The sequence below is a fragment of the Somniosus microcephalus genome, chromosome 9 (genome assembly GCF_052327205.1).
Source record: "Somniosus microcephalus isolate GS21.2 chromosome 9, FLI_Smic_1.0, whole genome shotgun sequence".
NCBI classification, from domain to species: Eukaryota; Metazoa; Chordata; class Chondrichthyes; order Squaliformes; family Somniosidae; genus Somniosus; species Somniosus microcephalus.
Genome location: NC_140995.1, coordinates 239785832 through 239810117, shown reverse-complemented (window position 1 = coordinate 239810117; position 24286 = coordinate 239785832). Strand labels below are relative to the sequence as shown.

The window sequence follows — 24286 nt, the reverse complement described above, 5'->3', positions numbered from 1 at the left end:
TCACAAAGGTCTTTACCAGTACAACCGACTGGTATTTGGGGTAGCATCAGCCCCGGCTATTTGGCAGAGGGCGATGGAACAAGTCCTGCAAGGGATCCCGGGGACCCAGTGTTATTTGGACGACATCCTGGTTACGGACGAAAATGACAGTGAACACCTTGCCAACCTGGAGCAGGTGCTCACTAGATTACAAGAATATGGGCTACGAGCCAACCGCCCCAAATACGAGTTCTTCAGGAGACAAATCTCGTATTGTGGCCACATGATTGATGAGGAAGGGTTGCATAAGTCCCCAGACAAGATTGAGGCAGTAGTCAAGGCTCCAGCACCGGAAAATGTGTCGCAACTGAGGTCATTCCTCGGGTTGGTGAACTACTACCATAAGTTCTTGCCGAATTTATCTACAATTCTGCACCCACTGAACGCCCTGCTGCAAACTGGAGTAACATGGAAATGGAGTGATGAGTGTAAGCGTGCCTTTCAGAAATGTAAATGCCTAATCACTTCAAAAGAAGTATTGGCCCACTACAATCCAACACTACCGATTCGGTTAGCATGTGATGCGTCTCCCTACGGCATTGGAGCGGTGCTATCACACAAATTCCTTGACGGTTCAGAGAGGCCAATAGCGTTTGCGTCGCGCTCGTTAACCTCAGCCGAGCGTAACTACGCCCAGATTGACAGGGAGGCCCTCAGCCTGGTGTAGGGGTGAAGAAGTTCAATCACTATCTGCACGGGCAGAAATTCACCCTACTGACTGATCATCAGCCTCTGGTCTCCATTTTTAACCCAAAGAAGGGCGTTCCGGTGATGGCGGAGCAACGGCTGCAAAGATGGTCACTTTTTCTAGGGGCACATCAGTACGACATAGAGTACAAGGGTACGAAACAGCATGGAAACGCTGATGGGCTGTCGCGCCTACCGTTGCGTATGGTGGAGGAAGCACCTGCAGTGGACCCTGTTGAGATATTCCATTCGACCATAGTCGAATGTCTACCTGTTACAAACTCAAGTATAACGAAGGAAACCCGAAATGACCCGACACTCTCTCGGGTCTATGATTTGACGGTGAAGGGATGGCCAGCACATGGCGACTCACTGTTGCCAGCATTCTCACCAAGGAGAGAACAGCTGTCAGTGTGCCGGGGGACCTTGATGTGTGGATCCCGAGTGGTAATTCCACCCAAGTTGAGAGATAGAGTGCTCAATGAGCTACATGAGGGTCATCTGGGAGGGGTAAAAATGAAGAGCCTAGCCAGGGCTTTTGTGTGGTGGCCGGGAATTGAGAAAGAAATCGAGGATATGACCAAGAGATGCACAGGATGCAAGAAGGTCCAAAACGCTCCACCACAGGCCCCGCTACACCCATGGGAGTGGCCCTCATCTCCATGGCAACGGGTACACATTGATTTTGCTGGTCCATTTATGGACTCAATGTTTCTAATCGCCGTGGATGCCCATTCAAAATGGCCAGAGGTCATCAAAATGTCCTCCACCACCATGGAGAAAACTATTGCAGTCCTACGGACCACCTTCGCCAGGAATGGCTTGCCAGAACAGATTTGCTCCGACAATGGGCCACAGTTTGGGTCCGAGGATTTCCAAAGGTTTCTGAGGAATAATGGGGTGAAACATTACACATCTGCCCCATATCATCCAGCCACAAATGGATTGGCTGAGAGGTTTGTTCAGACCTTTAAAAAGGCTATAAAGGCGATGTATAATGACGACATACCACTACAACACAAGGTGGATAATTTCTTGTTTGCTTACCGGAATGCGACACATGCAGTCACCAACCAAGCTCCAGCCATAATGTTCTTCAACCGAAGGCTAAGATGTCGCCTGGATTTGCTCAAACCAAACATAAGACGAGATGTTGAGGATAAACAATTCCAGCACATCAATGAGAAGCCAACCAGGAGCTTCAAGATAGGGCAACCAGTCTTGGCCCGCGACTACCGAACAGAAAAATGGCAGCCAGGAACGATATGCACACAGCAGGGACCACTAATGTACACAGTGGACGTTGGAGAGAGCATCGTGAGACGCCATGCTGACCAGATTCTAGAGTCACAGGAACAAGCCAAACCAATACCATGAGCATGTGCACCTGGTAATGAACCCGAAGTACAGATTGCGTCTACCTCAGAATCAGTGGTATTGGAAGCTGACGAACCAACCAATGACAATGAGCCAGAATCGACTCCGCCGCAAGAACAGGATACTCGAGAAAGGCGCTATCCAGTCAGGATCAGGAAGCCTCCTCAAAGACTGAACTTATAAATGATTATTTCAGTTGATGTATATCGTACAGAGAAAATTGTAATTGTAATTAGTTATTATTTAATTGTTAAATGAATGTTATGTACTGTTTATCTAAAAGGGGAGGAATTGTTATGTATGTACCTTTAAGAGAGAACTGACTTTATACTGCAGTACCGGCAGTGACCACACCTGTATATAAAGCCATAGCAGTCTTCTGTACTTTCAGTTTAAGCTTACCCTCTGTTCAGTAAATACCTGTTATTATTGTTCTCCTGCAGTCCGTGTATTGTTGATACGCGGACACTACAATAATGTCATTAACTTTTTCCAGCACTGAGTGGCTGTGCCTGTGGAGTTGGGGTTGGCATTGACTTCCTGGCCACCTCCCTCTCCTCATAAATAGTTCTTCTTAGGGATGTGTTACTCTGTTCCAAACAGGGATTATCTGCTCTCTCTGACTTCATCTGGGAGCACTTCAACAATTTTGGGGCATTCTTTCCTCCAGCAGACCTTACGGGCATTTTTTGTGCTGTAAATTTATTTTGCTGGATGTCTGGATGATTGAGCTGCTTTAAATCCTGGACTGTCCTGCTTATTCCTGCCTCAAATGGATGAGATTCCAATCAGTGATGTTCCTGATGTCTGTGGTTGACCCTGATTATTTAAATTAGGTTAACTCTGGAAACAACAATGATGTCAGTCCACTTCACATTTGTAATGAGCTAACTGTGTATCACCCTACTTCTGCTCTGGGTTTTGCCTGAGTGGAAAATCTGGCCAATTGTAGCTTGTATCTGTGCTTGCTGACCTACATTGGCTCCCGGTTGAGCAACACCCCGATTTAAAAAAAAGAAAGACTTACATTTATATAACGCCTTTCACGACCTCAGAACGTCCCAAAGCGCTTTACAGCAACTTTTGAAGTGTAGTCACTGCTGTAATGTAGGAAATGTGGCAGCCAATTTGCGCACAGCAAGCTCCCACAAACAGCAGTTTTTTTAATTATTCATTCCTGGTATGTGGGTATAGTAATCTGGGATGTTATGATTAAGGTTATCCACCAGGTGGTGCTGTAGCCAATGCTGCTGCTAAGGTCAGGGGTTGCTTCCTGTTAAGGTCAGGGGTTAGCTTCCTGCTAAGGTCAGCAAAGGTGCAATGCCTGGAAGCAGGCCTGCCTGGTTGTCTCGCAGTCGTTCAATAAAGTACTCGTCTTAATCCTCATACCTCGCCTCTTCGAGTTCCTTGTCTCACTACATGGATTTATCACAGTGGGCGTCACTGGCAAGGCCAGCATTTATTGCCCATCCCTAATTGCCCTTGAGAATGTGGTGGTGAGCCACCTTCTTAAACCGCTGCAGTCCGAGTGCTGAAGGTACTCTCACAGTGCTGTTAGGTGGTGGATGGAGTGCCGATCAAGCGGGCTGCTTTGTCCTGAATGGTGTCGAGCTTCTTGAGTGTTGTTGGAGCTGCACTCATCCAGGCAAGTGCACAGTATTCCATCACACTCCTCACATGTGCCTTGTAGATGGTGGAAAGGCTTTGGGGAGTCAGGAGGTGAGACACTCGCCACAGAATGCCCAGCCTCTGACCTGCTCTTGTGGCCACAATATTTATGTGGTTGGTCCAGTTAAGTTTCTGGTCAATGATGACACCCAGAATGTTGATGGTGGGGGGATTCGGTGATGGTAATGCTGTTGAATGTCAAGGGGTGGTGGTTCGATTCTCTCTTGTTGGAGATAGTCATTGCCTGGCACTTTAAAAAAAATTCATTTTTGGGATGTGGGCGTCCCTGGCAAGGCCAGCATTTATTGCCCATCCCTAATTGCCCTTGAGAAGCTGGTGGTGGGCCGCCTTCTTGAAACACTGCAGTCTGTGTGGTGAAGGTACTCCCACAGTACTGTTAGGTAAGGAGTTCCAGGAATTTGACCCAGCAACAATGAAGGATCGGCGATATATTTCCAAGTCAGGATGGTGTGTGACTTGGAGGGGAACTTGGATGTGGTGGTGTTCCCATGCGCCTGCTGCCCTTGTCCTTCTAGGTGGAAGAGGTCGCGGGTTTATGAGGTGCTGCTGAAGAAGCCTTGGCGAGTTGCTGCAGTGCATCTTGTAGATGGTACACACTGCAGCCATGGTACGCCGGTGGTGGAGGGAGTGAACGTTTAAAGTGGTGGACGGAGTGCCAATCAAGCGGGCTGCTTTGTCTTGGATGGTGTCGAGCTTCTTGAGTGTTGTTGGAGCTGCACTGATCCATGCAAGTGGAGAGTATTCCATCACACTCCTTACTTGTGCCTTGTAGATGGTGGAAAGGCTTTGGGGAGTCAGGAGGTGAGACACGCACCACAGAATACCTAGCCTCTGACCTGTTGCCACAGTATTTATGTGGCTGGTCCAGTTAAGTTTCTGGTCAATGGTGACACCGAAGATGTTGATGGTGGGGGATTCGGCATGGTAATGCCGTTGAATGTCAAGCGGCGGTGGTTAGAATCTCGCTTGTTGGAGATAGTCATTGCCTGGTACTTGTGTGGAGCGAATGTTATCTGCCACTTATCAGCCCAAGCCTGAATGCTGTCCAGGTCTTATTGCATGCAGGCATGGACTGCTTCATTATCTGAGGAGTTTTGAATGGCACTGAACACTGCAGACATCAGCGAACATCCCCATTTCTGACCTTATGTTGGAGGGAAGGTCATTGATGAAGCAGCTGAAGATGGTTGAGCCTAGGATACTGCCCTGAGGAACTCCTGCAGCAATGTCCTGGGACTGTGATGATTGACCTTCAACCTCCACAACCATCTTCCTTTGTGCTAGGTATGACTCCAGCCAGTGGAGAGTTTTGCCCCCGATTCCCATTGACTTTAGTTTTACTAGGGCTCCTTTATGCCACACTCAGTCAAATGCTGCATGATGTCAAGGACAGTCACTCTCACCTCACCTCTGGAATTCAGCTCCTTTGTCCATGTGTGGACCAAGGCTGTAATGAGGTCGGGAGCCGAGTGGTCTTGGCGGAACCCAAACTGGGCATCAGTGAGCAGGTTATTGGTGAGTAAGTGCCGCCTGCTGCACTGTTGATGACACCTTCCATCACTTTGCTGATGATTGAGAGTAGACTGATGGGGTGGTAATTGGCCGGATTGGATTTGTCCTGCTTTTTGTGGACAGGACATACCTGGGCAGTTTTCTACATTGTCGGATAGATGCCAGTGTTGTAGCTGTACTGGAAGAGCTTGGCTAGAGGTGCGGTTAGTTTGGGAGCACAAGTTTTCAGCACGGTAGCCGGGATGTTGTCGGTGCCCATAGCCTTTGCTGTATCTAGTAGGCTCAGCCGTTTCTTGATATCACATGGAGTGAATCGAATTGACTGAAGACTGGCTTCTGTAATGGTGAGGACCTCAGGAATAGGCTAATTTGGATCATCCACTCGCCACTTCTGGCTGAAGATGGTTGCAAATGCTTCAGCCTTATCTTTTGCACTCACGTGCTGGGCTCCACCAACATTGAGGATGGGGATATTCATGGAGCCTCCTCCTCCCGTTAGTTGTTTAATGGTCCACCACCATTCACGACTGGATGTGGCAGGACTGCAGAACTTTGATCTGATCCGTTGATTGTGGGATCGCTTAGCTTTGTCTATAACATGCTGCTTCCTCTTTTTAGCATGCATATAGCCCCATGTTGCAGCTTCCCTAGGTTGGCACCTCATTTTTAGGTACGCCTGGTGCTGCTCCTGGCATGCTCTTCTATACTCCTTATTGAACCAGGGTTGGTCCTCTGGCTTGATGGCAATGGTAGAGTGAGAAATATGCCGGGCCATGGGGTTACAGATTGTGGTGGAATACAATTCTGCTGCTGCTGATGGCCCACAGCGTCTCATGGATGCCTAGTTTTGAGCTGCTAGATCTGTTCTGAATCTAGCACGATGGTAGTGCCACGCAACACGATGGAGTGTGTCCTCAGCCTGAAGACGGGACTTCGTCTCCACAAGGACTGTGCGTTAGTCATTGCTACCAACGCTGTCATGGACAGATGCATCTGCAATAGGTAGATTGGTGAGGATGAGGTCAAGAAGGTGTTTTCCTCGTGTTGGTTCTCTCACCACCTGTCACAGGCCCAGTCTGGCAGTTATGTCCTTCAGGACTCGGCCAGCTTTGTCACTAGTGGTGCTACCAAGCCACTCTTTGTGATGAACATTGAAGTCCCCCACCCAGAGTACATTCTGTGCCCTTGCTGCACTCAGTCTTTCTTCCACGTGGTGTTCAACATGGAGGAGTACTGATTCATCAGCTGAGGGAGGGCGGTAGGTGGTAATCAACAGGAGGTTTCCTTGCCCATGCTTGACCTGAAACAATTAGACTTCATGGGGTTCGGAGTCAATGTTGAGGACTCCCAGTGCCACTCCCTCCAAATTGTATACCACTGTGCCGCCATCTCTGGTGAGTCTGTCCTGCCGGTGGGACAGGATATACCCAGGGATGGTGATGGAGGAGTCTGGGACATTGGCTGAAAGGTATGGTTCTGTGAGTATGACTATGTCAGGCTGTTACTTGACGAGTCTGTGGGACAGCTCTCCCAATTTTGGCACAACTCTACAGATGTTAGTGAGGAGGACTTTGCAGGGTCGACTGAGCTGGGTGTGCCATTGTCGTGTCCGAAGCTGGTGCCTAGGCCGATACCGCAAGGCCTGTCTGGTTTTATTCTTCTTATTATTTTTTGTAGCAGTTTCTTACAACTGAGTGGCTTTCTAGGCCATTTTAGAGGGTAGTTAAGAGTCATCCACATTGATGTGGGTGTGGAGTCACATATAGGCCATGGTGTGGAGATGCCGGTGTTGGACTGGGGTGGACAAATGTAAGAAATCACACAACACCAGGTTATAGTCCAACACTTCAGCAGTCAAGGACATTCAGCCTCCGATCTTCGGGTAAGCATTCTCCAAGGCAACCTTCGAGACACACGACAACGCAAAATCGTCGAGCAGAAACTGATAGCCAAGTTCCGCACCCATGAGGACGGCCTCAACCGGGATCTTGGGTTCATGTCACGCTACATGTAACCCCACCTGACGTAGGGTCATCCAGACTCGAGTCGTCGTTGGCTTGTTCTCTCCACACAGATGCGGCCGGACCTGCTGTGATTTCCAGCAATAAAAATGTTTCTTGTCTGTTTTTTTGTTTTTCATACAGACCCCAGCATCTGCAACATTTGACCCCTTGTGACCCCACCTCATTGTTCTTTGCAATGTTTTCCTGACTGACCTGTTTGGACACCATTTACACCTTTGATTGCTGTGATTATCTCTCTGCCGAGGTGTGATAAATGGCAGTTAGAAAGATTATCTGTAAACATCTGACATTATTCTCTGACTATATAAGCTGTGTTTTTATGCATCTCTCCACTTCACCTGACGAAGGAGCAGCGCTCCGAAAGCTTGTGATTTCAAATAAAGCTGTTGGACTATAACCTGGTGTTGTGTGATTTCTTACACATATAGGCCAGGCCAGGTAAGGACGGCAGATTTCCGTCCCTAAAGGACATTAGTGAACCAGATGGGTTTTTACGACAATCCGATAGTTTCATGGTTACCATTACTGAGACTAGCTTTTTATTCCAGATTTATTTAATTAAATGAATTTAAATTCCCCAGCTGCTGTGGTGGGATTTGAACTCACATCTCCGGATACAGTGAATGTGATAATGACCAGATAATCTGTTTTAGTTTTGTTGATTAAGGGATAAATATTGGCCAGGACACCGGAGATAACCCCCCTGCCCTTCGAAATAATGCCATGGGATCTTTTACGTCCATCTGAGAGAGCAGATGAGCCCTCACTTTAATGTCTTATTCGAAAGGTCACACCTCCAACAGTGCAGCACTCCTTCAGTATTGCACTGGAGTGTCAACCTAGATTTTTGTAATTCCCATCCTCGTTTTCAAATCCCTCCATGGCCTCACCCCTCCCTATCTCCAACCTCCTCCAGCCCTACAACCCTCCGAGATATCTGCGCTCCTCCAAATCTGACTTGTTACGTATCCCCGCATTTAATTGCTCCACTTTTGACGACCATTCCTTCAACTGCCAAGGACCTAAGCTCTGGAATTTCCTCCCTAAACCTCTCTTTCCTCATTTAAGACACTCCTTGAAACCTACCTTCTTGACCAAGCTTATGGTTTTCTGCCCTAATATCTCTTTATGTGGCTCAGTGCCAAATTTTGTTTGATAACGCTCCTGTAAAGCGGCTTGGGACATTGTACTACGTTAAAGGTGCGATATAAATTCAAGTTGTTGTTGTTGTATTCTCTCATGCCCCTGAACATGGCCTGACCAGAGTAACACCAGTGAAATGTTAGATGTTACAGATTCAAAGAATATCAATGACTCTACCAGGTAGATAATGTTTAATTTTCTCTGTGGTGGCCTAGACCAGAAATTGAGGAATATACTGCACTTTTCTAGCAGTTTTAGTAATGCCTGTGTTTGCCTAACTTACCTTCTTGCAGGAGGCATCCTTTTGTGTTTTGGATTGTACTAATGGAATACTCACTGGTGCTGCAAATGTGCTAGAAAACATTTTCTTACCAGCTATTTCTACATCTGAAAACTGGGGAGCACTTAACCAATCCATACATGGGGAGAGAGAGAAAAAAGCTTTCAAAGATACTATTCGCAGATACATCACTTTCTTAAAAGGTAAGCTATTTTAACAGTTAAATCAGTCTGAGAATTGGACCAGTTATGACTTGTATTTAAACACTAGATTATTGTTGATATTATACCATTTATTCAGAAACCAGTCGCAGCATAGATATTATCTTGTGATGGATCAATCGACAAGATAAAAGCATAGAAGTGAAGGAAAGCTACAGGAGAGTTAGGTTTTCAAAGCACTCCACAATCAAAGTACTCCTCCAGGAAAATAATTGATTCTGGAGAGTTTTGATTGCAGCTCCAGTGAAATCACCAATGGGCATTTCTATGTATCTTGGAATGGGTTCATGGAAAATAAATGTTATTTTTGCAGGATTTCCTAGCCTCAGATTGGCTCTCAGGCTTGTCCAACATAGTGTCCCTGCTGTTATGATGCTACTCTGGGTGAATGGGGACCGTTCTATTCGCCAGATTGGCCTAGCTGTGAGGGAGCCCCGACTGAAGAGTACCTTTGCTGGTAAAATCAGTTTATAAGAAAAAAGTATTCAAAAGTGTTCCGTGCCAGTTATTTTCTTCTGTAAACTGGAAAAGTACTTTGAACAAGTAAGTCAAGCATGCCACCTTGAGTACTCTCACCTCTGAGTCAGATGATTCTGGTTCAAGCCTCACAGTTCCAGGGAGCAGCGGCAGCAGAGAGGGGGTGAGCCCGGTATAAAAACCGGCGCGAAGACCGAGGCCCGACCAGTTCCAGGGAGCAGCGGCAGCAGAGAGGAGGTGAGCCCGGTATAAAAACCGGCGCGAAGACCGAGGCCCGATCAGTTCCAGGGAGCAGCGGCAGCAGAGAGGAGGTGAGCCCGGTATAAAAACCGGCGCGAAGACCGAGGCCCGACCAGTTCCAGGGAGCAGCGGCAGCAGAGAGGAGGTGAGCCCGGTATAAAAATCGGCGCGAAGACCGAGGCCCGACCAGTTCCAGGGAGCAGCGGCAGCAGAGAGGAGGTGAGCCCGGTATAAAAACCGGCATGAAGACCGAGGCCCGACCAGTTCCAGGGAGCAGCGGCAGCAGAGAGGAGGTGAGCCCGGTATAAAAACCGGCGCGAAGACCGAGGCCCGACCAGTTCCAGGGAGCAGCGGCAGCAGAGAGGAGGTGAGCCCGGTATAAAAACCGGCGCGAAGACCGAGGCCCGACCAGTTCCAGGGAGCAGCGGCAGCAGAGAGGAGGTGAGCCCGGTATAAAAACCGGCGCGAAGACCGAGGCATACCAAATCAACAGCAGAGGAGAGAGGTAAAAAGTAATCAGAGTGTGACGTCACCAGGGAGCAGGTAAGTGATTGGTTGGTGAGTATTTCTCTCTTTTCAATACAAGCTTGACTTCTGTGGTGTTAAATTTCTAGGGTCTCTGGTGTAGTGGGGACAGTTGGTAAATAAAGCGCCCTAGAGTATACCTGTAACTGGGGTATTGAATAAATTTTTTAATTAATTAAAGGAGTAAGTCATGGCAGGAGAGTTCAGACCCGTGTTCTGCTCCTCTTGCTCCATGTGGGAAATCAGGGACGCTGCCAGTGTCCCTGACGACCATGTGTGCGGGAAATGCATCCAGCTGCAGCTACTTGTAGACCGCATTGCGGCGCTCGAGCTGCGGGTGGATGAATTTTGGAGCATGCGCGATGCTGAGAGGGTCGTGGATAGCACGTTTAGCTAGTTGTTCACGCCTCAGGGTAGGGCTGCACAGGGGGTGACCATCAGGCGGAGCAACAGAGGCAGGCAGGAAGTGCAGGGAACCCCTGCGGACATCCCCCTTTCAAACAAGTATACCAAGTTGGATACTGTTGAGGGGGATGACTCACCAGGGGAAGGCAGCAGCAGCCAGCTTCCTGGCACCAGGGACGCTTCTGCTGCTCAGAAAGGGAGGAAAAAGAGTGGGAGAGCAATAGCGGTAGGGGATTCTATCGTAAGGGGAACAGATAGGCGTTTCTGTGGCCGCAAACGTGACTCCAGGATGGTTTGTTGCCTCCCTGGGGCCAGGGTCTGGGATGTCACTGAGCGGCTACAGGGCATTCTTAAGGGGGAGGGTGAGCAGGCAGAGGTCGTGGTCCACATTGGGACCAACGACATAGGAAGGAAGGGGGATGAGGTCCTGCATCAAGAATTTAGGGAGCTAGGTAACAGATTAAAGAGCAGGACCTCGAAGGTTGTAATCTCTGGATTACTCCCAGTGCCACGTGCTAGTAAGTATAGGAATGGGAGGATAGAGCAGATGAATGCGTGGCTAAAGAGTTGGTGTAGGGGGGAGGGTTTTACTTTCCTGGATCACTGGGCCTGCTTCTGGGAAAGGTGGGACTTGTACAAGTCAGACGGGTTGCACCTGAACCAGAGCGGGACAAATATCCTTGCGGGGAGGTTTGCTAGCACTGTTGGGGGGGGTTTAAACTAACTTGGCAGGGGGATGGGATACAGAGGGGAGCTGAAATAGGGGGTGATGTGTTGCCAATTATAGAGAAAAAAACAAGTCAGCTTGGTAGACAGGGCAAATATATAAGGGCAAGGCTGGATGGCATCTATTTTAATGCAAGGAGTCTTGCAAATAAGGTGGATGAACTGAAGGTGTTGATAAACACATGGGAGTATGATATTGTTGCTATCACGGAGACATGGTTGAGGGAGGGGCAAGACTGGCAGCTCAATATTCCGGGGTACAGAATCTTCAGGCGAGACAGAGGGGGAGGTATAAGAGGAGGGGGTGTCGCAATATTAATTAAGGAGTCAATTACTGCAGTAAGGAGGGATGATATAGTAGCAGGTTCCTCTAATGAGGCCATATGGGTGGAGCTTAAAAACAAAAAGGGGGCAAGCACTTTGCTGGGAGTGTACTATAGGCCTCCAAACAGTCAGGGGGAGATAGAGGAACAGATATGTAGGCAAATCTCAGAGAAATGTGCAAATAATAGGGTAATAATAATGGGGGATTTCAACTTCCCCAATATTAACTGGGATAGTCAGAGTGTGAAAGGCTCAGAGGGTGTAGAATTCTTAAAGTGCATCCAGGAGAGCTTTTTGAGCCAGCATGCGGTACTGGACCTAATTCTAGGGAATGTGGCCGGCCAAGTGGAAAAAGTGCTAGTAGGTGAGCACTTTGGTGATAGTGACCATAATATGGTAAGATTTAAGGTGGTCATGGAAAAGGACAGGGATGGGCCGGAAATAAAGGTTCTAAATTGGGGGAAGGCCGATTTTAATAGGATAAGGCAGGATCTGGCCAAAATGGACTGGGATCAGCTACTTGTAGGAAAATCCGCATCGGAGCAATGGGAGGCTTTCAGAAGGGAGATTGAGATCATACAATGGCAACATGTTCCCGTAAAGGTCAAGGGTGGTTCCAAAAACCACAGGGAACCTTGGATGTCAGGGGATATACGAGAATGGATTCGGAAAAAAAGGAGGGCTTTTGGCAGATACAAAAGGCTAAAGACGGAGGAAGCCCTAGAGGAGTACAAAAAGTGCAGGGGGATACTTAAAAAAGAGATTAGGAGATCAAGGAGGGGCCATGAAATAACACTGGCGAGCAAAATAAAGGAAAATCCTAAGATGTTTTATAAGTATATTAAGGGTAAGAGGATAACTAGGGAAAAAATAGGGCCCATTAGGGACAAAAGTGGCAATCTGTGTGTGGAGCCGGAAGATGTAGGAGGGGTTCTAAATGAATTTTTTGCATCTGTTTTCACTATGGAGAAGGACGATGTAGACATAGAAATAGGGCGGGGGGACTGTGATATGCTCGAACATATTAACATCGAGAGGGAGGAGGTATTGGCGGTTTTCGCTGGCCTAAAAATGGATAAATCCCCAGGCCCGGATGAAATGTATCCCAGGCTGCTGTGTGAGGCAAAGGAAGAGATTGCGGGGGCTCTAACACATATATTCAGGACCTCTCTGGCCACAGGGGATGTGCCAGAGGACTGGAGAACCGGTAATGTAGTACCATTATTCAAGAAGGGTAGTAAGGAAAAACCGGGGAACTACAGGCCAGTGAGCCTAACATCAGTGGTAGGAAAATTATTGGAAAAAATTCTGAGGGACAAAATTTGCCTCCACTTGGAGAGGCAAGGATTAATCAGGGATAGTCAACATGGCTTTGTCAAGGGAAGATCATGTCTGACTAATTTGATTGAATTTTTTGAGGGGGTGACTAGGTGTGTGGATGAGGGTAACGCAGTGGATGTGGTATACATGGATTTCAGTAAGGCCTTCGATAAAGTCCCGCACAGGAGACTGGTCAAGAAGGTAAGAGCCCATGGAATCCAGGGTGCCTTGGCACATTGGATACAAAACTGGCTTAGTGGCAGAAGGCAGAGGGTGATGGTCGAAGGTTGTTTTTGTGACTGGAAGCCTGTGGCCAGTGGGGTACCACAGGGATCGGTGCTGGGTCCCTTGCTGTTTGTGGTCTACATTAATGACTTGGATATGAATGTAAAAGGTATGATCAGTAAGTTCGCGGATGATACAAAAATTGGTAGGGTGGTAAATAGCGAGGAAGGTAGCCTCAGTCTGCAGGACGATATAGATGGGTTGGTCAGATGGGCGGAACAGTGGCAAATGGAATTTAACCCGGAAAAGTGCGAGGTGATGCACTTTGGGGGGACTAACAAGGCAAGGGAATACACAATGAATGGAAAGACCCTAGGCAAGACGGAGGGTCAGAGGGATCTGGGTGTGCAAGTACACAGATCCCTGAAGGCGGCGGAACAGGTGGATAAGGTGGTAAAAAAGGCATATGGGATACTTGCCTTCATTAGCCGAGGCATTGAATATAAGAGCAAGGAGGTTATGATGGAGCTGTATAAAACACTGGTTAGGCCACAGCTGGAATACTGTGTGCAGTTCTGGTCGCCACACTACAGGAAGGACGTGATCGCGTTAGAGAGGGTGCAGAGGAGGTTCACCAGGATGTTACCAGGGCTGGAGCGCTTCAGCTATGAAGAGAGACTGGGCAGATTGGGTTTGTTTTCCTTGGAGCAGAGGAGGCTGAGGGGGGACATGATTGAGGTGTACAAAATTATGAGGGGCATAGATAGGATGGATGCTGAGGAGCTTTTTCCCTTAGTAGAGGGGTCAATAACTAGGGGGCATAGATTCAAGGTAAAGGGCGGGAGGTTTAGAGGGGATTTGAGAAAGAACTTTTTCACCCAGAGGGTGGTTGGAGTCTGGAACTCACTGCCTGAAAGGGTTGTGGAGGCAGAAACCCTCACAACATTTAAGAAGCATTTGGATGAGCACTTGAAATGCCATAGCATACAAGGCTACGGGCCAAATGCTGGAATATGGGATTAGATTAGACAGGGCTTGATGGCTGGCGCGGACACGATGGGCTGAAGGACCTCTATTCGTGCTGTATTACTCTATGACTCTATGACTCTATGACTCCAGAGACTTGAGCACATAATTGAGACTGACACTTCAGTCCAGTGCTGAGGGAGTACTGCATTGTTGGAGATGTTGCCTTTTGAATACTTTAAACCGAGGTTCCATCTACCCTCTTAGGTGGCTGTAAAAGGTCAGCCCTTCTTCACAACCCTCTGAGTGAAGAAATTTCTCCTCATCTCAGTCCTAAATGGCCGATCCCTTATTCTGAGACTGTGACCCTAGTTCCAGACTCCCCAGCCAGTGGCGACATCCTCCCAGCATCTACCCTATCAAGCCCTTTAAGAATTATGTATGTTTCAATGAGATCACCTCTCATTCTTCTAAACTCTAGGGAGAATAGGCCTAGTCTACTCAATCTCTCCTCATTGGACAATCCCCTCATCCCAAGAATCAGTTTGTAGTAGTATTTGAAGAAATTGCAAAAGAGGTGTACTGGCCAACATTTATCCCTCAACCAACAGCACCAAAAGAATAATATCTAATCATTTTTCTCAATGCTGTTTGTTGGACCTTGCCGTGTATAAGTTGATTACCATGTTTCTCTACATGACAACAATGACTACTCTTCAAAGTACTTAATTGACCGAAGCCATTGTCTTTGGTCGCGACTCCACCCCCCTCCCTAGCAACTGTCTAATACTGAACCAGACTGTTCGCAACCTTCGTGTCATATTTGACCCGAAGATGAGCTTCCGACCACGTTACCGCACCATCACTAAGACTGCCTATTTCACCTCCGTAACATTGCCTGACTCCGCCCCTGCCTCAGCTCACCCGCTTCTGAAACCCTCATCCATGCCTTTGTCACTTCTAGACTTGACTACTCCAACGCACTCTTGGCTAGCCTCCCATTTTCTACCCTCTGTAAACTTGAGGTCATCCAAAACTCTGCTGTCTATGTCCTAACTCGCGCCAGGTCCTGTTCACCCATGATCCCTGTGCTCGCTGACCTGCATTGGCTCCCTGTTAAGCAACACCTCAATTTAAAAATTCTCATCCTTGTTTTTAAATCCCTCCATGGCCCCATCCCTCCCTATATCTGTAATCTCCTCCATATATCTCCTCCAGCCCTACAACCCCCTGAGATCTCTGCGGTCTGCCAATTCTGGCCTCGTGAACAGCCCCAATTTTAATCAATCCACCATTGGCGGCTGTGCCTTCAGCTGCCAAGGCCCTAAGATCTGGCATTCCCTCCCTAAATCTTCTCTGCCTCTCTAACTCTCTTTCCTCCTTTAAGACGCTCCTTAAAACCTACGTCTTTGTCCAAGCTTTTGGTCATCTGCCCTAATATCCCCTTATGTGGCTCGGTGTCAAATTTTGCTTGAAAATGCTCCTGTGAAGCACCTTGGGACGGTTTACTACATTAAAGGCGCTATATAAATGCAAATTATTGTTGTTACCAGTGGTGGGCTGGTGGTGAGGGTCAGCTGGAAATAAATAACCACAAGGCTGACTGAAAATAAATAATACAGTAGGAATGGGCCAAAAGAACATTTTGCTAGAAAGAGAACAGGCCACCAGGAAGTAAATAAATAATCCAGTGGGAACAGATGCATGAGAAAGAATAAATAAATAGGAGTGGAAAAGAGTGGAAAGGAGGAGCCAACAAGGGCACTGAAGGAATTTGGAGGAGGGGAAACAATTTTTTTCAGAGCTGCGACAGAAAACCCCCTCAACAGAAATGGCTTCCACACCCTGAATCATAGAATCATAGATTGGTTACAAAACGGAAGAAGGCCATTCGGCCCGTCGAGCCCGTGCCGACTCTTAGCTAGTCCCACTCCCCTGCTCTTTCCCCGTAGCCCTGCAATTTTTGTTCCTTCAGATACTTATCCAACTCCCTTTTGAAAGATAAGATTGACGCTGCCTCCACCACCCTTTCAGGCAGTCCATTCCAGATCTTAACCACTTGCTGTGTAAAAAAGTTTTTTCTTAAGTCGCCTTTGGTTCCCTTGCCAATCACCTTAAATCTGTGTCCTCTGGTTCTCGACCCTTCTGCCAATGAGAACAATATCTCTCTATCTACCCTGTCCAGACCCCTCATGATTTTGAACACCTCTATCAAATCTCCTCTCAATCTTCTCTGATCCAAGGAGAACAACCCCAGCTTCTCCAGTCTATCAACGTAACTGAAGTCCCTCATTCCTGGAATCATTCTTGTAAATCTTTTCTTCAACCTCTCTAAGGCCTTCACATCCTTCCTAAAGTGTGGTGCCCAGAATTTGACACTCTACTCCAGTTGGGGCCGAACCAGTGTTTTATACAGGTTCATCATAATTTCCACACTTTTGTACTCTACACCTCTATTCATGGAGCCCAGGATCCCGCAAGCCTTTTTAACTGCTTTCTCAACCTGCTTGAATGTACAGATTGTGTGTGACAAAGTGCAAAGGATCATAAATGTTAACGTGAGATTTGCTAGAGGTTGTCATGATGCATATATAATTCAACCCTGCCTAACCTCTTCAGGGAAGAAAATCATATCAATGGATGGCTTGTGGGTGACAAAGCCTACACCCTGTTCCCATGGATACTGATCCCACTAAAAGTGACAGGAACAGCAGCAGAGGAGCACTACAATGAGGCACATAGCTCTGTCAAAGTGGTCATTGAGATGACCATAGGTGACCTTTGCAGGCAGGTCAGGAGGGGTACTGCAGTTTGTGTGTCACGCATAGTTGTAGCCTACTGTGCCCTGCATAACTTTGTGAGGACAGGTTGCGTAAACTTGGTTTGTATTCATTCCCTTGAGTTTAGAAATTGAGGGGTTATCTAAGCGATGTCTTTAAAATGATAAAAGGATTCGATTGGTTCGATACAGAGAAACAATTTCCTCTGGTTTGGGTTCCAGAACATGAGGTTACAATCTTAAAACTAGAACAAAGCCATTTAGGAGTGAAATCAAAAAGCAATTTTTCACACTAAGTATAGTGCAAATCTGGAACTTTCTCCACCAAAAGGCTGTTGATGCTGGGACAGTTGAAATTTTCAAGACTTGAGATCGTAGAGTCATACAGCACAGAAGGAGGTCATTTGGCCCACCGTGCCGGAGCCAGCTCTTTGAAAGAGCTGTCCAAATAGCCCCACTCCCCTGCTCTTTCTCCATAGCCCTGCAGTTTTTTTTCCTTTTCAAGTGTATATCCAATTCCCTTTCGAATGTTATTATTCAATCTGCTTCCACTACCCCTTCAGGCAGTGCATTGCAGATCATAGCAACTCGCTGCGTAAAATAAATTCTCATCCACCCTCTTGTTCTTTTGCCAATTATCTTAAATCTGTGTCCTCTAGTTACCAACCTTTCTGCCATTGGAAACATCTCTTCTTGAGCACCCACATTTTCTTGGGGGTACAAACCAGGACCCAAGCCCAGACACCCAGATGGGCCCCACAGTTGCTGGCCAGGAGACCAATAAACTTCCTTTCATCTGATATATCGGACCCTGATGGATCCCATGTCTGGACAGAGAAACTTCAGCCTGGGAGTCTTCCTTGTCCCCAGTCACGTTCCATCTCACATAATAGACCATGTTTGGGCAGGTATAGGTTCTTCCACAAATAGGAAAGGAGGATATAAGCTAAGAGTGGGTGAGCATTCAGGAGACAATGTAGGCATTCAGTCACTAACCCAACACTAAAAACCACAACCATCCTGATTTGAAATCTCAGACACAACATGGGGCGTCAATGTGGACACGCATCGAAGAGCGATTATAGCACTGGTTCTTCTCCAAATAGCTCCTTGAGGAAACTAGGCCGGGGCCCATACACATCTATCCTGAGAGTTTATGCTGAATTCCTGCTCAACTTAAGGGTGGAGTGTGCCAGAAAGCCCTCAGATTTTCAGTGTTGTTGTTGCCAAACATGCCACAATTTTGTGACAATCCAAGTGAAAGCGACAGATAGCTCTCTGATGGCAACATTAAGAACAACTTGCATTTATATAGTGACTTTAATGTAGAAAACCATCTCAGGGTACTTCACAGATGCGTAATTAGACGCTGAACTAACAAAGGAGATATTAGGAGGGGTGAGTAAAAGCTTGGTCAAAGAGGAGGGTTTTAAGGAGGATCTTCAAGGAGGAAAGGGAGGTTGAGGAAGAGAATTCTAGTGCATAGGGCCTAGATAGTGAAAGGCATGGTCAATGGAACTGTGAAGGGAGAAGATGCATTCATAGTTTTTCACTGGTTGAAGTAAGGGTTGAAAGGGAATGACTCCTAGGAACTGAGGGCATAAAGCTCCTAAGAAGGTAGTTCATGCACTATGGAGGGAGGTTGCTGAAGCACAGTGCACCCTCCACCACAGTAAGAACTGCCAAACCATGCAAGGATGGCCAAGGTAAGTCGAAACACTTTTCCCAATGCATCTCCTGTATAAATGATAGAGAGTTCACTCACCTCCTTTATTTCTTGGCCCCTCGAGCCTGCTCCGACATTCAATAAGATCATGGCTGATCTGATCTTGGCTTCAACTCCAGTTCCCTGCCCGCTCCCCATAACGCTTGACTCCCTTTACGTTAAAAAATCTGTCTATCTCCACCTTAAATATATTCAATGACCCAGCCTCCACAGCTCTCTGGGGTAGAGAATTCCAAAGATTTACGACCCTCTGAGAGAAGAAATTCCTCCTCATCTCCGTTTTAAATGGGCGACCCCTTATTCTGAAACTATGCCCCCTAGTTCTAGATTCCCCCATGAGGGGAAACATCCTCTCTGCATCTACCAATTAACCTAGACTGCACCATCTTGGCATGGACGACAGCAGTCCTCCTGAGAGAGGGCAGCAGGTTCGAACTGCATGGAGCCACCGCCACTCCCCCGGGGTGGCACCTCAGCATTCCTAGCCGTCTGTTAGAGGACAGATTGCAAGCTCCTTTCCACACTCGTAAACCCAGCCACGATGGCAGCAGTCTGAGCTTGCATGGCAGCAAGCTGGGACTGCAGGAGAACAGTCTGAGCTTGTGTGGCAGTAAGCTGAGCCTGCATGACAGAGGTCTGAGCTTCCACTGTAGCACTCAGACGTTGGGTCGCTTCTGCTTGTGCTTCAATTGAAGTTGCGACATCATGGTTGGGTCCACACGTGCTCTAATGGAGTTCCCCAACGTTTCCATCTTGGAAATCATGGGCTCCATTCTCCGTGCAAGGTTGGAGCTGCACTCCACAATGCTCCTTGACAGTGACAAGAGGCTCTCTGGCAGGCCTGACATTGCACCAAGCCTTTCTGTGTGCATGCCCATCACCCTTCTTCTAAAGGCCGCCCCATCGAAGTTCTCTGCAGCAGAACTTGTGTGCGACCTCACCCTCCAGGGAGCTGCTTCCAAGCTACCCTTTCCCCCTGCCTTTCCTGCAAGCCACTTGTGCCCGGTGACTTACCATGTGCTGATCCCGCCTTTATACTACCTTCTAAAGTTCGCACAGTGCCATTTTCTGAGCTGGTGCCTGGGAGTGTCAGATCGAGTGACCGTGTCTCTTCTCTATCACTCTCCTCCTCTACTTCTTCCTGGATATCTGAAAGGAGAAAGGCACAAAGGTCGGGTTGTGGTGAAGGGATGGGAAGGAAAGCAAGATGTGCATGCTTACACCATGCATGTAAGTGAGAACAGATTGTGGGATGAGAGGGAAATGGGACATGAGAAGAAGGATTAGGTATGAGTATGCCATCATCGTCAATGCTTTTAGCCTTGCCGATCGCCAGGGCCTAAGTGACAGCCCCTTCAATTACATCAAGAACCTTCTCCTCCAGCTGAGTCAGGTTCTGCATCCGTGCTTTCCTCCGCCTCCCCCCCACCACCGCTGCCTATTAGCTCCTGCTATCACTGGTTATATGCCACCTTGGCCTGCATACGAAAAGGAAATGTGTCAGTGAGTATGGTGCAATGTGTTTGGGTGATGTGCCTGTCATGGTTGAAAAGCTGGCATTATGTGCAATGTGTGAGATGTGGGTGTGAGGCTTGCAACAGTGGTAAGTGTGTGAACATGAGGTGAAACTATGATTGTGAGGTATGAGTCGTAATTGCAAGAGATTGTTGGTAGGTGAGTGATGGGGGTATGAGGCTAGTGGTGCAGTTGGTGGGATATGGCATTTGATGATGCATTCACTGACCTTGACCACTCGTGTGAGGTCATTTCCAGCACTGGATCCAGGTCCTGGAGGAAAGACTGGTGGCACTGACCGCTTCAGCTATCTCCTCTCACTGCCTTTGTCCAGTGTGTCTGGAAGGCCTTCTGGCCACCTGCAGATAGAGAACCTGTCTCCTCCTACTGACATCCTGCACCTAGGCCTCCAGTGCTGCGTCCGAGAATCGAGGTGCCCTTTCCCTGCCCTGTTGTGACATTGCTAACTTCCCCTTTGCTTAGCTCCAGTCAGAATGCGGTACTTCTTTCACAAAATTCCTCCCCTTTAAGAAGTACAGATAGCGTTTCACTCTGCAGGCTGCCTTTAAATACAAAGCAGACTTCCCATAATATTGAGCCCCCTGCTGAGCGCTGAGCCAACCAACAGCGCTAGGCTCAGTGCTTCATTCATGTTAATGAGCAGGCAGCACAAATTTCACGTGCTGCCTGCAATCCTTTCAATTGACATCGCAATCCCCACGCCCGTTTTCGGGCCCTATCCAATTTAGCCCCCAATGCACCTGCAACTATCATCATCATGAAATGCATGTGCTTATATTGGGCAAAGGAAGTGCCCATGCAACTCACATTTCTTTAACATTATTTTCTCTGCCTGCAAAGGAAAAGGTTGTGTATAAACAACTCCAGAGAAATGCAGTTGGGGAGGAGCACCACTAATCAAAACCTAAGTGCATGAAGAAGAATCTTGGCAGGTAACTGCAGACAGACAGGAGAGGTTGTGGGCGATAGTGAGGTTGGTAAAAGCTGAGCAAGGCTCATCATAGGTGGTGTCAGCTTTTATGTGCTTTCTGAAAGTATTGCAATGCCCTTAAAATTAGCTGCTATTTATTCAAAAGTGTTACTGGCTGTACTGCTAAAGAAGCTGCTTTTTTAGCATCATAGTGGGTACCTTGGAGGAATAGGTCGGGCACTCCATTGACTACATGGGCACGTCCAGAAGCACAACTCCTTTCACATCCTCACTAACTGTATTATGGTTATTTTGCCTACTGAAGCACCAGCCCAAGTTCATCTACGCAGGGGAAGTAGTTAGTAATTCGGAAGGGTTTATATTGGGCGAAGCACCAAGCACGAATCAGCATGAGGACTTGTGAGTAGAATAGTGCCATGATGCTTTTGTCCTGCTGCAGTCCAACCTCCTTGAAGTCTTCGTACCTGGAAGTAGAGTTAATGGGTGGCTGCTAGGAGACAAGGGATACTCACTTAAAATGTGGTTGATGACACCTCTCAAACCTGAGGAATGACACCCAAGAGCGTGACACTCAATGCCATATCACCACCAGATGTGTCATCGAACAAGCCATTGGCATGCTGAAGATGCGCTTCAGGTGCCTCGACAGATCTGGAATGCACCAGCCAGGGTGTCCAGAATGGTCATGGTCTGCTGCGCTCTGCGCAACATTATGCAGCAGCGAGGTTTGGACCTGCAGGAGGACCAAGGCACAGCGCGCACACCCTCTTCAGAGGATTCCGAGGAGGAGAAGGAAGACAAGGAGGTGTTAGGTGAGGAGGGCAATGCACCACCAGCTGTGCACATGGCTTCCCGGGATGCCAGAGATGACCTGATTATTGCGAGGTTCACTTAGGTTCCACCAGTGGAACCATCTTATAACCACATGCAACAGCTACTACTTTTCCTCGCCCCCCTCTCCCAATGCCACTAACACATAGCAGTCCTGCAAACGACCAACCACCCCTTTCACATCCTCCCATTGGTCGGCATCAATTCATGTCTTCCTATTCATCTTCAAACAAGTTAAAAGGCGACTTGCCACCCAGCAACCAAAAATGGGCAAGTCGGAAAAGTGGTGCAAAAGTATAGTGCTTCCAGAACAGAAGAACAGTAAAGAACAGAAACTTAACAATATAATAATGTCTACAACTCCTATGTGCATACCTTTGTGCAACTACAGATCTTTAATCTTTATTTTCCTACGTGGTGCAATGCCTGTGGCTTGAGCAGAGGTACAGACGGGATACTCAGATCCCTGCTCTGACTGTTGGCCGACGTCCTCTGATTTTTGGAGCCCGTGAGGGCCCCGCCAAAGGCTACTTCACCTGCACCTGTGCAGGGGCCGACTCGGCCACCGGGACGCAAGGCAGAAGTCGGGTACTGACTGAGAGTGGGGGGTGAGGGGGCAACAGGTGAGAAGTGGAAGCACTATGAGTGGAGCCCCTACTTTCATGCCCCTTTCGACATTATCCCTCATCGCCCAGCCGCACTACACTGGAGATCAGTGGGGCGCTGCAAGGCCAAGGCTAAGGTATCTGTCATCCTATTTTAGGTGGTATCTAAAGTCTGCAAGCCCTTGCTCAAGGCCTGCATGGACTCTTGTAATTGCTGTGTTTGGTGTTCCATACAGTTGGCTATCCATGTAAGAAGACATCATCGCAGTACCATGTGACATCAACCAACTCGTGCGGTCTCCTCCAACCTCTCTGCAATTGTGGATAAGGTGCTTGGAAGGCCTGTCAGCAATGTACCCTCTAAGCTGCAGTAATGGGAAAGGTCCCGTGCAGTCCACTCACCGACTTCTTTATTGTAAATACCGCGCATGCGCGGAAATTTAAAGGGATTGCACACTAAAAGAAACAGGCTGTGCAAAACAAAGCGCAGCTTACAGGGAAAATTGCCTGTCAGTATATCACACATTCACTGCTGCTGCTCAATAATTATCCTCATCATCGACGGCCCTCGGGGTACAGCATCTGTGTCCAGCTGAGCAGAGCTTGGAGGGCTGCACCCTCTGACGCAGATTCTCCACTGCTGTCCCCAGCACCACCATCTGCTCTTGCTCACTTATGAAGTGTGAGTCACCAGGCGAAAACCCAGCTATCTGTCTTACTGGTCTCGTTGAAGTGCGAGTATCTGAGCTGGTGTATGGTATGAATGAGTCTGTGATGGTGCACTCTCAGAAATCGTGAACTTCTCTGAGGAATCGTCATCCGCGACCTCCACCAACTCCTACTGCACGCGTGAAGGCCCTGTGGGAGATAAAAGTCATGAATGAGTACCGGCAAGGTAAGAATATTGAAACTTCTCATTATGAACATGATCATATTTCACTCGCTGTTGACATCAAGTCAACATGATATGCAATAATTAATTGTGTCACCATCTTCGATGGCCAGGCATGCCAAGACTCCACTGATCTCCAGCTTCTCCACCTCTGCACTTGTGAGTTGCGAGTTAGCTGGAGGGCCACCTCCGGTTCTCTGCCTCTCTCTGGCGTTCTGTGATCTCTTCTGCAATGAGGGAAAGAACAGACCTATGAGTGAATGTAATGGCACGTGTTCAGCTGATGGATGGAGAGCATTTGGTGAGGATGAGTATCAGTGAGAGGCATAACATTGCATAAGGATGAGGGTGAATGTCAGCAGTGTATGGAAAGATGGGGATATGAGGAAATGCATGGACAGAGATGGATGGGTGCACCTGCAAGGTAAATGGGTATGAGGAGTGATGTGATGTAGTAGGCTTGAGAAGGCAGAGTGAAGGGGTGGGGTGATGTGCACAGCAGGATGTAGGTGAATGTGCCACTGTACTCAGCTTTCCTGACATGGTTAGGTCATTAAAGCGCTTTCTGCCCTGCATCCAGGAGTGTGGCACTATGCTCCTCCTGTTGACCTCCACGGCAACCTCCAACCACGCCTTATTGGTCTCTGCTGCAGCTTTCTTCCTCCCATTGCTGGGAATAGTATAATAGTATCTCCCTCCGGCTCCTCACAGCCCCCAGCAGCACATCCAGAGACGCATCATTGAACCGGGGCGCAGCCTTTGCACGTCTCGCTTCTATTCCTAACCTTCCTGCTTGAGACCACACC

The 24286-nt window shown here is 47.9% G+C and overlaps 1 long non-coding RNA gene across 1 annotated transcript in view; it reads left to right on the top strand.

Annotated features, from left to right (window-relative positions):
* The first annotated feature begins 8761 nt into the window (after positions 1-8761).
* The window catches only part of LOC147113156 (uncharacterized), a 243606-nt gene continuing 228081 nt past the window's right edge, over positions 8762-24286 (top strand). Inside the window, exon 1 of the long non-coding RNA XR_015079628.1 lies at positions 8762-8954. This is a non-coding gene — a long non-coding RNA (uncharacterized LOC147113156). The remainder of the gene's footprint in view (positions 8955-24286) is intronic.